This window comes from Marmota monax, unplaced genomic scaffold (assembly GCF_021218885.2).
Source record: "Marmota monax isolate L192 unplaced genomic scaffold, Marmota_monax_Labrador192_F-V1.1 WCK01_AAM20220418_F8-fsc00030, whole genome shotgun sequence".
In the NCBI taxonomy this organism is placed as follows: domain Eukaryota; kingdom Metazoa; phylum Chordata; class Mammalia; order Rodentia; family Sciuridae; genus Marmota; species Marmota monax.
Window position 1 is genome coordinate 11,832,735 of NW_026691988.1, and position 10,995 is coordinate 11,843,729.

The 10,995-nt window shown below is 33.6% G+C and overlaps 1 long non-coding RNA gene across 1 annotated transcript; it reads left to right on the plus strand.

Moving 5' to 3' along the window:
- Positions 1-7,400: 7,400 nt before the first annotated feature.
- Positions 7,401-10,635, plus strand: LOC124095528 (uncharacterized). Its single transcript, XR_006852513.2, has 2 exons — positions 7,401-7,577; positions 9,769-10,635. It is a non-coding gene; the product is annotated as an uncharacterized LOC124095528 (long non-coding RNA).
- The last annotated feature ends 360 nt before the right edge of the window (positions 10,636-10,995 follow it).

Below are 10,995 nucleotides of genomic sequence, written 5' to 3' on the forward strand. Positions count from 1 at the left end.
ATAATATGGAATCATCAGGAAAAGTAATTCTCATCTCAGAAAACTTTGCACTTTCTTTTGATGGGGGCTAGGCTGTGAGTCAGATTCCACTCCCCCATAGATGATTAAACAATTAAATAATATTTATGACAAATGGAATGAAATACTAGTATAAAAATGTCATCAAACTAGTTAAGAAGTAATATATAATTCCATGGGAATACTGTAGGGATGATCTCTAAGTTTTAAATAAATAAATAAATAATTGGATCTAATACCAGAAAGGTGAGAAGATATTGACAGGTGGTAGACTGAGTGGGGTAGTGGGAGCGAGATTGGACAGAAGTATGTAACAGCAGGTAGAGGTAATAAGATGGTTTGAGCCTAAAAGGATTTAATATTTTCCAAAAATTGAAAACAAAATTAATTCTCTTTCAAATGTAAAAGAGTGTGAAGAATAAGTCTTCAACAATAATTAATATCAAGCTGAACTTTGCAAGTTATGTTTACTACATTAATTTATTTTAAGACTACTATATTTTTTTAAGATGGGCATCCTCATTTTTTTGAGTCTTCTTACTCTTTTTTTAAGGTAATTTTTACTATGCTTGGAATAAAAAACATAACCTCACCTGTATAACGCAAGCAGTATACCACTGAGTTACACTCCTTAACACTTATGTTGTAAATATATATATATATATATATATATATATATATATACCAGTTTTGATTCTAATAAGGCCAAGTATTAGAGAGACAGGAATAGTGCCAGAAATATAATTTAGGAGAATTTTTTAAACAGGTCAAGTGTATCAGAATAATTTAAGAATAAGAGGACATTTTAATATAAAATCACAAGAAGGCATGGATCAAAGGAGTTTGGTTTCAAGAAATATTCTATGTTTTTACCATGAACAATGAAGGTTAGGTAGAGTTCGCTGCTCAGGTTGGGAAGATCAGAAAGAAAAATGTTTGGAGATGAGAGGCAATGAGATTTTGATCTCACCGTGATGTATTTGTGATAATTATGAGACATCCTAATGATGATATGAGGTCATGTTAAAAGTACATGGCAGAACTGAGAAGAAAAATCTGGAACTAAAAATTTTGAGTCATCCCACATTCAAAACATTTAAACCTCATCAGTGGAAGGTTGGGGAAAGGCATACAGTGAGAAGAAAAGCAGCTGTGTTTGGAGTCCCAGGTCACAGAAACCAAGACTTTTCTTTTTTTTCTTTTTTTGTGATTAAACCAGATTGCTAATTTTATTATATTTACCTATATAATAAAGTGGGTTTTTTCATTCCATCCCATTTATTACATATCATGCAGTGAAATATTTTTATATAATACAATTACATTTGGGGTTATGAAGGTTATGAAACAATTGGTATTCAAGTTCAGAGGCAGAAAAAAGCAAGAAATAAACCATTATAATAAAGTGCAGAAACCAAGACTTTTCTAAAGCAGCAAAGGAAGGGGTGATGACAAAGAGAACTTCAAGAGTGTCCAGTGTTAGAGGAAAAACCAGGAAAGCTTCCTGTCTCTGAAGTCAGGCAAACATAATGTTTCTAGGTGAATGCTAAACTTTGTCAAATGCTACTGAGAAATCCAGATATCTGCAATTAAATAATAATCTCCACAGAATACTATAATCATACTTTTGTCCCCTTCCTTATTAACCCCAACCTCATTCAATCACTAAAAACATCTCTTGGTCATTTCCATTTTTGGTTGTTTAATAATATTTTCATATTAATAAACCCTTTGTTCATTTTTTATTTGTTAACTATTAATATAAATGTCTTCTTTCTCAAGAAAAGGAAACTCATCCTTTTTCATATCACTAAGATATTTATATTTTAATACTGTTATTTATTAACTATTAAAATTTTAAGAGCCCAGCATCTAAGCCTGATTTTACTGGAATTATCCTAAGATTTCCTTTCTGTTTGTTTGCTTTCAAAAACAATTTGCCATTTTGCCATACATTTGGCTAATAATTTTTGTCAATCTGCATTAAAATCTTATTGCTTATGCTTCATTATAACATACACAGGTTTTCACCCTAATTTTCTCCATTAATGTTTGCCTCTTCTCTTCCTTTATCCTTAGTGCTTTATTTCTTAAGGGCTTGGTCCTTCATAAATTTGCAAAAAATCTTTATTCTGTGTATATTTGATCTAACTTTATGCAAATATACACAAAAATACATTGTTTTTTTCATTTTTGTAGCTGTTATTACTCCCATTTTGGAAGATAACAGTGGTGAATACATAAGTGCAGTTGTCCTTGAATTGGAAACATATTCATTGATTTTGCATCATGGGCTATCAGAGTAAATATAAATACTAATGCTAAACTGAAGGATCGAGTACTGGGTGCATGATCTACTGAAGATGCAAGAGATGTATAAACAGGAAGCGAGACTTAATCAGAAGGAAATTCATTATTTCAGAGCCTCAGTAGAGGGGCTTGAAGTTTCCTTTTCATGCTGCCTTACTTTTCAGTCTCCTTGGCTTTCTGGAAATTTTAGTTGCCTGAAGTTTTGAACGAAAAACAATACACAGACAGACAGACACACAGACAGACACACAGACAGACACACACACACAAGTACTTTAGGTACAGAATAAATGCAGTGTTACAAGCATTATGTTAATGATGATGATGATTTAATGATTACATTTGAATGCCATACTTCCTCTTCCTGCTATTTTGAGGGATATATATATATATATATATATATATATATATATATATATATATAATTCTAAGATCTATAAACTATATGAAAACCTGTGTTTCTAAGATGCATGGCCCCTACATGTAAGGTAGCTTATTTTCTAAATAAATTGCTGCCAATTAAAATTAATTTGCTATTTATAGGTCATATTACAAAATATTCCTGAGGATTTAGCTTTAACCATGTTGGTGTTACACAGAAAAGTGTCCCACATATTTTGACATTAGTTTTTTCTCTTTTTCCTCCAAATCATTTGTAAAAAAAAACATTAAATAAGGCATACACTGGCACTGCTTTCAAAGGAACATTTGTGTTTACACTTCTTTATTTAGAAAAGTGGCTACTGATTCTTAACCTAAAGCTAATCATATATCCATGACAAAACAGTTCCCCAGATGCCATGATGGCACCTAATTTTATCAATTATTTTATTGGAATCTCAGCAGTTAGTTCCACTGATTGCTGTTCAGTTTTTTATGCTTTGGAAGTTTTTTTTTTTTTTCTTTCCTTTAAAAGCTTTTGGGATTTACTTTTTATAGCTCATTTAAATATCCATTTTTATGTGTCCCTTTCTTATACTAATATTTTATGTTTCCTAGTATTTACTGAAATCTCCCTTTACTAGACAATCTATTAATTTTCTTGGAATGATATTGGACTCTGTTGTCTTATTTCAGAACATCTTATTCCAAAGCATCTTTTGAATGGACTACAATTGTTTTAGTTATTCAAAATAACTTGTACAATTTAGAATAAATGCTAGTCATGTATCACAGTCAAATGTCTGCTTTCAGGACTAATGTTTTTATATTTTTCAAATATTTTCCTACAGCTTAGAGCTGGACACATCCAAAATGTTTGCAACATGATTTTACTGAATGTTCCGTGTTTTTCATAGATGTCATGCAAGATGTTTTCTTTTTAAATTTTCTTAAAGACAGAAAAATTCTTTTTAGATTTGATGAAAACAAAAATTTAGAAAATGAGTCATATCCTTAGTCCCCTATTTACCATTCAACTCACTGTGGGAGGGTTGTCAGAAAATTTCAGTCTAAATGCAGTAAGGCTCACCGTATCAAACATGAGCATCAATTTTGCACTATAACACATATTATAAAACCTAGATAGTAAGCAAAAATAAAGTTGCATAAAATTTATTTCACACAATGTCCTTGATTCTCAAAAACAAAGCTGAAGTATTTTTATGATGTAGTTAAAAAGAAACAGAACCACAGACACCTGCACTTGAATATTTATTATGCTTTAGTTTTCTTTTTCAGATCTACACCTAAGAAGTAGGTTAATATACATAGCTCCAGGTTCAATTTCCGTTATTTTCACAAATACTCATTTAATGCTTTTATGCTCAATTGAAAGTTTGTGTGTGTGTTTATGTGTGTGTGTGTGTGTGTGTGTGTGTGTGATTTCCCCCCCCCCCTTATTTGCAATCATCTCTGTCTAAAACTCTAACCAAGTGATTATATCATTTGGTTCATCTATAGATAAAATGCTCCAAATTCTTGTGCCTGTAAACCCTCCTACAAACACTGTCTTATTTGGATAATATTGCTGCAAAATCTTTGCTTCATCACCTATCCCTCTGACTTCCTGAGCCCTCAATTTTCCAGGAATGGTAATCCACTTAAGAAAATGAAATGCAATGAAAATATTTGGCCATTAAAAACTTAATAGAATTGGCTGTTTAAAAATTAATAAAATGCATTGGAGGCCCATGGAGTTAAGAATCTGGGTCTTAAATAGGGAAGGTGCCAACTCCTGGTTTCTGCAGGCTCTGGAGAGTGCCATTCCTCAAATGATAACAAACAAGCAAGCATTCTTTGCCAATGTGGAATGGCACATCTGTAACCAGTGAAAACCCTTCACAGTTTCTGATTGCAGTTTCCCTTCTAGTACTGAAAACCATTGCTAGGTTTGAACATATCCTTGAGTCTTCTTAGGTGTTGTTATGGTTTACAGATAAGTGTCCCCCAAAAGCTCATGTGTAGGACAATTCAAGAAAGTTTAGAAGGTTTAATCTAACCTAGGAGAGGTTTAATCTAAGCAGGGTATTAATCCACTCATATGAATGAACTGGGCAATAACTGTTGGTATAGGCAGGGAGAAGGCTAGAAGAGGTGGGTCACTGGGGGCATGCCTTAGGGGTTTGTACTTTGTCCCTGGTGATTAGCTTTTTCTGCTGCCTGATTGTCATATCCTGAGATGCTTTTTTCTGCCATGATATTCTGCCTTAGCTTGGGCCCAGAGGTATGGAGATGGCCAACTATGGACTGAGCCCTCTGAAACCTGAGCCCCAAATAAAACTTTCCTTCCTCTACAGTGTTCTCATCAAGTATTTTGGTCACAGTGATGAAAAAACTGACAAAACATTATTTTTTTAATATATTTTTCTGGGAAATGATTTTCATGCAGAAAAATAAGTGAGTGATCTTTGACATAGAACTTGAAGGGTAAGTAAAATTTCAATGAGACAGAGTTGGAAGAAGAGCAAGAACATCCCAGGCAAAGAAAGTAGTGTGAACAGAGAAAAAAAAATCCAAGGAGTGTTAGGAAGAAAATGAGTTGTTTTTTGTCTAACTGGGTTGTGGACTTAATAGGGACTTAATGGGAAATGAATAAAAACTATAGATTAAAAATTTGCTATGATATTAGAATGTACCAAACAAAGGTTGTGTGTGTGTGTGTGTGTGTGTGCACGTGCGCGCATGCACATGGGCACACAGGGGGAAGTCATTAACAATTTTAAAACTAGAGTCATGATCAGAAGGGCTTTGAAAACCCAAATCTGTGTATTGAATGTATGCTGATGGCTTGGACCAGTGACAAGCTGGAAGCAGATAGTTCATAAGCTAAAATGTTTGTCTAGCTAATATGTTATAAGGTGTAAGATGGATAGTGTTTTAGGGAATATAACGTAATTGATTTATGTTTTATTTCCTATATGCCTTTCATTTGTAGGTTTCTACCAATTGAATAAATGTCAGGCATTGCCTCAGGGAACAGAGAAGGTACTGTCTGATTAGAACAAAGAAGTCATTGCTCAGCTTTGGATTGCAAATCTTAAATATTTTTTGGATACATGTTAGAATTATCCATATTTCTGTTCCTGGGAGAATTGATTGGGTAGTTAGCACCTGTGTATATCTCCTCATCTGACTTTCTTAAAGTATTTATCTATAGGACATACTTTAGAAAATTCAAGCCTGCGTATCTTTTAAAGAAGGCTAAGGAATTCTGTTGTTTTTCTATTTCATAGCTGACATTTTCTTTCAAAGGAAGTTTGTATCAGCTCACCCTCACCTTGTTATTCAGAAACAGAGCTTCTGAGAGCTTTGCTCCCCGGAGAGCAATAGATCAATGTGGGAGCTCACATTTGTTTGAATGTATGTCAGGTAATCACAGTACAGCCCCTGACTATTGACTGAGTAAGAACAAAGTGAAAAATTCTGTGTTTTCTATTGTAATCATAAATTCTAAGGCTATTTCTGCAATAAAATTAGTAATATGAGAAGATTTTTTTGGTTCATTTAAAGGAAAAACAATTTATTATTCCATAGCTCATAAAAATGAATTGTGGTTTGGGCAGTCATCATACTTGAGAGACTTTATTTAGCATTGTACTATTTTCTTTCTTTCTTTCCTTTTTCCCCCCATGGGATGGCTAAAATTACTTTCAAAAGTTGCTCATTTCTATGCCACCAACTTTTCTAAATTTATGTTTCTTAAATATTTTGATATATACTAATCCTACTGCTTTATGTTTACATATATCCCAAAATGGAAACCTAAAGGATGCCTAAGATTAGACCATACAAAGCAGAGCAGAGTTAATATAACATGAGATTTTGTATTCTCTCTGATTCCCAAGGTCAATGTTAAAGGCTCAATTATCAGTCATTTGGGTTCTCTTTGATATGAGAGAATTATAAGTAACATTTAACTAATTCTTGAACAGTTCCTTATAACTTTTCAAATATTCTCATATGCATTGTCCTATCTTTACGCTCTCCCTTTCTAGTAGTCTTCATTCATTGTTTCCTTAGTTCACTGAGCCAAAGTGATGTTAATTTACTTTTCCCTGATTTCAATGTGTTTTCTTTGCTCTGGGCTTAGCTTAGGCTCTTTGCCTGAAGCCCCCAGGCTGCCCCTCTCCATCCCTAACTCTCAAGAGCATCCCTTTCCTCCCACTTCTAGTTTCAGGGGTGCATTGCAATTGCACTTCCTGCTCTGAAATGGGCTGATCAGGTAAGCATCAATAAAGAGGAAACACATAACAGGACCGTTTTTATAGGGAGCCCCGGGTGTCATCTTTGTGCATGGCATCTTGCCTGTTCATTTGTTTCATGAGTGAAAGCATCTCTTCAGCTTTTATGCCATATGAAAGGATCATTATGAACACCAATTTAAATTAGAGCAGGCAGAATAAATCTGTAAAAGACAAAAAAAAATTAATCACCTGTGGCAACTGTCATTTGAAGTTATCCTTCCCTCATTCTACTCCAGCAAATCCACATAAACACAAAGAGAGATCATATTGTTTACTGGTATCAAACTGTAGAATTTGGCTTGCCTTAGGCATGGCTCTAGCCTAGAATCCAAGCCGCCACAAACATCAATTTGGAATGCAGCTTCGGCGCTAGTGGAAAAGCTGTCACAGGCAAATCTAAAATACCGAGAGCGCCGAGCTACTGACATTGCTAAAGATGATCATGAAGACATTTATCCAGCCTCTCCTGCTTTCCCTTCGCCCAGCCCTTCGGAAGCTTATGTCAAGTGTGACAGGCTAGGTGATGAATGGGTAGAAAGTTGACAAGTGGCGACAGGCGGCTGAGTAAGTGAAATCCTCCATCGTTAATTCTTGTGATTTTTACCTTTCTGACACAATGAACTTATATTAGGATGTGTGACTAAATAAACCAGAGTAAGAACAGCCATTCACCAAGAAAGAGAGTCCAGAGCAGAAAGCCACACTCTCATTTTTCTCAAGCTTCTTGATTGCCAGATTTCTGGAACACCATCTGTAATCAAGGACGCATTATTTAGAGTTAAGTGGGATGATTAGCTGTGTTGTTTTTCTCTGGAATATATCTCCAGAGTACTTAGCTGAAAGTTATGAGTCAGAAAAATCCCATTTCTCATAAATTCTCCTCTAGATTAGAAACAAAAAAGAAATCAGCTCATTGGAATTTTGATTAATGAGAAAAGGAGAAAGGTTTAAGGGTGAGTGCTTTGTTCCATTGATGTCCATGAAATGTAGGCCTGACACATTCTAGTCCAAAGCAATTGAAAATCATTTTAACTTTACTTTGTTTTGAGAGGCTTAGGGCTTATTGAATTGAGAGAAATTGGACTGAAACAAGTAATTTTTTTGACACAGGCTGCTAAACAGCTTGGAGACCAAGAGCCATAAGGCCCTGGGCAGGTCATTTAGTACAGAGTGTTGCCTTTCTCGGGAGATGCTTTCTTCTCAAATAAGTATACTGAGGAACACATCTTAGTGATATTCCAAGTTTTCTTTTATATGTCTTTATATTTACAAAGAGCAGCTCATGGCAATGAAGTTTTTGCCTCCCTCACAATTAACAATAACCATCCAATTGAGATGATTATGGTCAGAGAAGATGTAGTTGTAACCCTATTTAGAACAGGGAGAAGAATTCCCTGATTCCAATTCAAGTTTATGAATTCCTATTCTGGAAAATATTATGCATTCTTTTTGAAAACCTAAGAGAATTGTGATTTCATGGGACTTTTAATTTTAGTGATCCCATGAAGATGAGAAACTATTCCTTCATTTAACCTGCATTTTCATATAAGCATAAGGCCTCAGATTTTTATTTGCACACTTCCATTTATTTAAAATACATATTTCTGATATTTAAAGCTCTGTAATGAAACCAATTTTTCAAGTTTTTTCTTCTTTTTCTGATATTATAATTAAATTACTAAATTACTTTCTGATTCAACTTGCCTTAGGACATTTGATTTTCTATGATCCTTTAAAGGTTTCATTTTTTATTAAGTAATATTTATAAACTGTCCACATTGATTTCTATTGTGGGGCTCCTGTGATGCTCTTCCTTGAAAAGTATAATGTTGTATCTCTTTAGTCCTTTTGGATTTATTTCCCTTTATATTTAAAAATATACAAATCAACAATCCAGTTTGCTAATCTTTTTATATTCCCTTTTGGAGTAAACTAAAATGTGTGTGTATATATACATATATGTGTATATATGTATATATACACACATACATATATATAATTCTAATGTATATTCCAATAATTATATTCCACTGTATATATCCCAATAATTAGTTAATTAATATAGTACATTTTATGGTGCCAAGACATTTCATACAGCACCTTATGAACCACATTCATTTTTACTCATTGAGGGGTTTTTTTACTTGTTTTTTAATCATCTAAATGTATTTTCTTCTTTGTTCCTTTTCCAATTTTATTACTTCAAAATCCTCATTTTCCTGCAATTGAGGAAAACACTCCTTCCATCATTTTTTTAAACATAAAATGATATAATAAGCATTATTTTCAGCTTACGTTTTCTTGAGTCTCAGATTAATTTCCTGATAGTGTTTATTCTGGGCTCAAATCTTAACCCATGATATCATAAAAAAGTTCTATATCATAGAACTTAGCCAAGAAATTTAATAACTCAGACACTCGAGTTCTTAATCTGGTATATGAGCTTAAGAATGATCTATAGGGTTTGTGGAAGTTTTAAATGAGACAATACATATCCAGTGCTTAAGAAATACCATTGTAATCCCTCAGTAAACAGCAGCTTTTGCCCTCTTCCTAGGCTCTAGGATTGATTTACAGACTGACCCTGAAATAAAATGTTTTTAAGCTCACTTCATTTGAATAAAATTTGTGATAAAACAATTTTGTTTGTGGCATTCTGCACAGCACAGTTCTTATTAAGGAAAATAAGGTATTAATTCTGCTCTCAAGGAACTTTTGGACTGAAATGCTAACTAACTTCTTGTGATACACACAGGATCAAAATATGCAGAAGAAGGAAGTGCTGCAGGAGAGGGAGTAATTCAGCACCATGATCACCACGGGGGATGGGAAACTAAGGGAGTGTCTTGACCAAGTTTGAGAAGAATGAATACATGTGTAGCAGAAATCAAGGACTGCAGAGGGATGAATATTCCAAGTTAATCAGCACCACATTTCAAGTATACGTATAAAGTCATGTAATATAGAAATTTTACATGTCATATGAAACATTATAATCTAAATTTTAGCAGGACATGTAGAAAATATATGCAGCTATATAATTACTGGCGTAAGTGTGTCTTGAGGTAAATATTCTCTATTTTAAAAGTATATGCTGTATTTTAGATACTAGGAAAGAAACTTTATTAGTTTATGATTTTATTTGTACTAGTCTCTTTAGAAAAAGACAATATATGCTCATGATAAAAAAAGTCTACTTTTGCACAGAAAAGTATAAAGTATAAATTGCAGTTAACTTTGGCCATCTTACCTTCACTTTGAAGTATTTGTCTCTCTTAAACATTTTTCATTTGACTTGTAGCAATTCTAACTGAATATGAAAATCTGTACCAGGATTCCCCTACTAGGCAAATCACTGTGGAATTTAGGCAACATGATATTTTAAACTTTTGAAAATTGAATTTGAATGCATTTAGGTATGAAATCCATTCCACAATTCACAGCTACCACTTTAATTTAGCTTCCATAAACATAGATAGCACTTGCTTGGTTTTTGAAGGGTAACAGTTGAATTTTGACTCCCGGAATACACTCCAAGATTAGCCTGTGTATGTGTGTGTGTGTGTGTGTGCATGTGTGTATGCACAAATATGTATTTCTCATAAAAATCATGTTACACTTACTGTATTCCACCTTGCTGTTTTTCTTATTAATGCATGATGAGCATTTTTGCATCCCTACTCTGATGTTCACAGCCCAGTTGTGGTATGGCAGTGGAATAGGTTGTTGAGAGACCAAGAAAGAACAAAGATGAGATATGAGATGAGCTATAAGGTTATTTTTTGTTGTTGTTGTTTGTTTGTTTTTTGGAGAAATACTATTGGGGAGAGCCAGTGATGGTAGATTAGACAAACATTTGGCCTAATCTTTCTTTTCAGATTATCATCTGTTGTTTTTTGTGTTTTGTTTCTTTTTCCAAATGAAATATAAGAATCATTTGCAAAAAGAGTTATACAACTGATTTGAATTTTCATGTTCAATT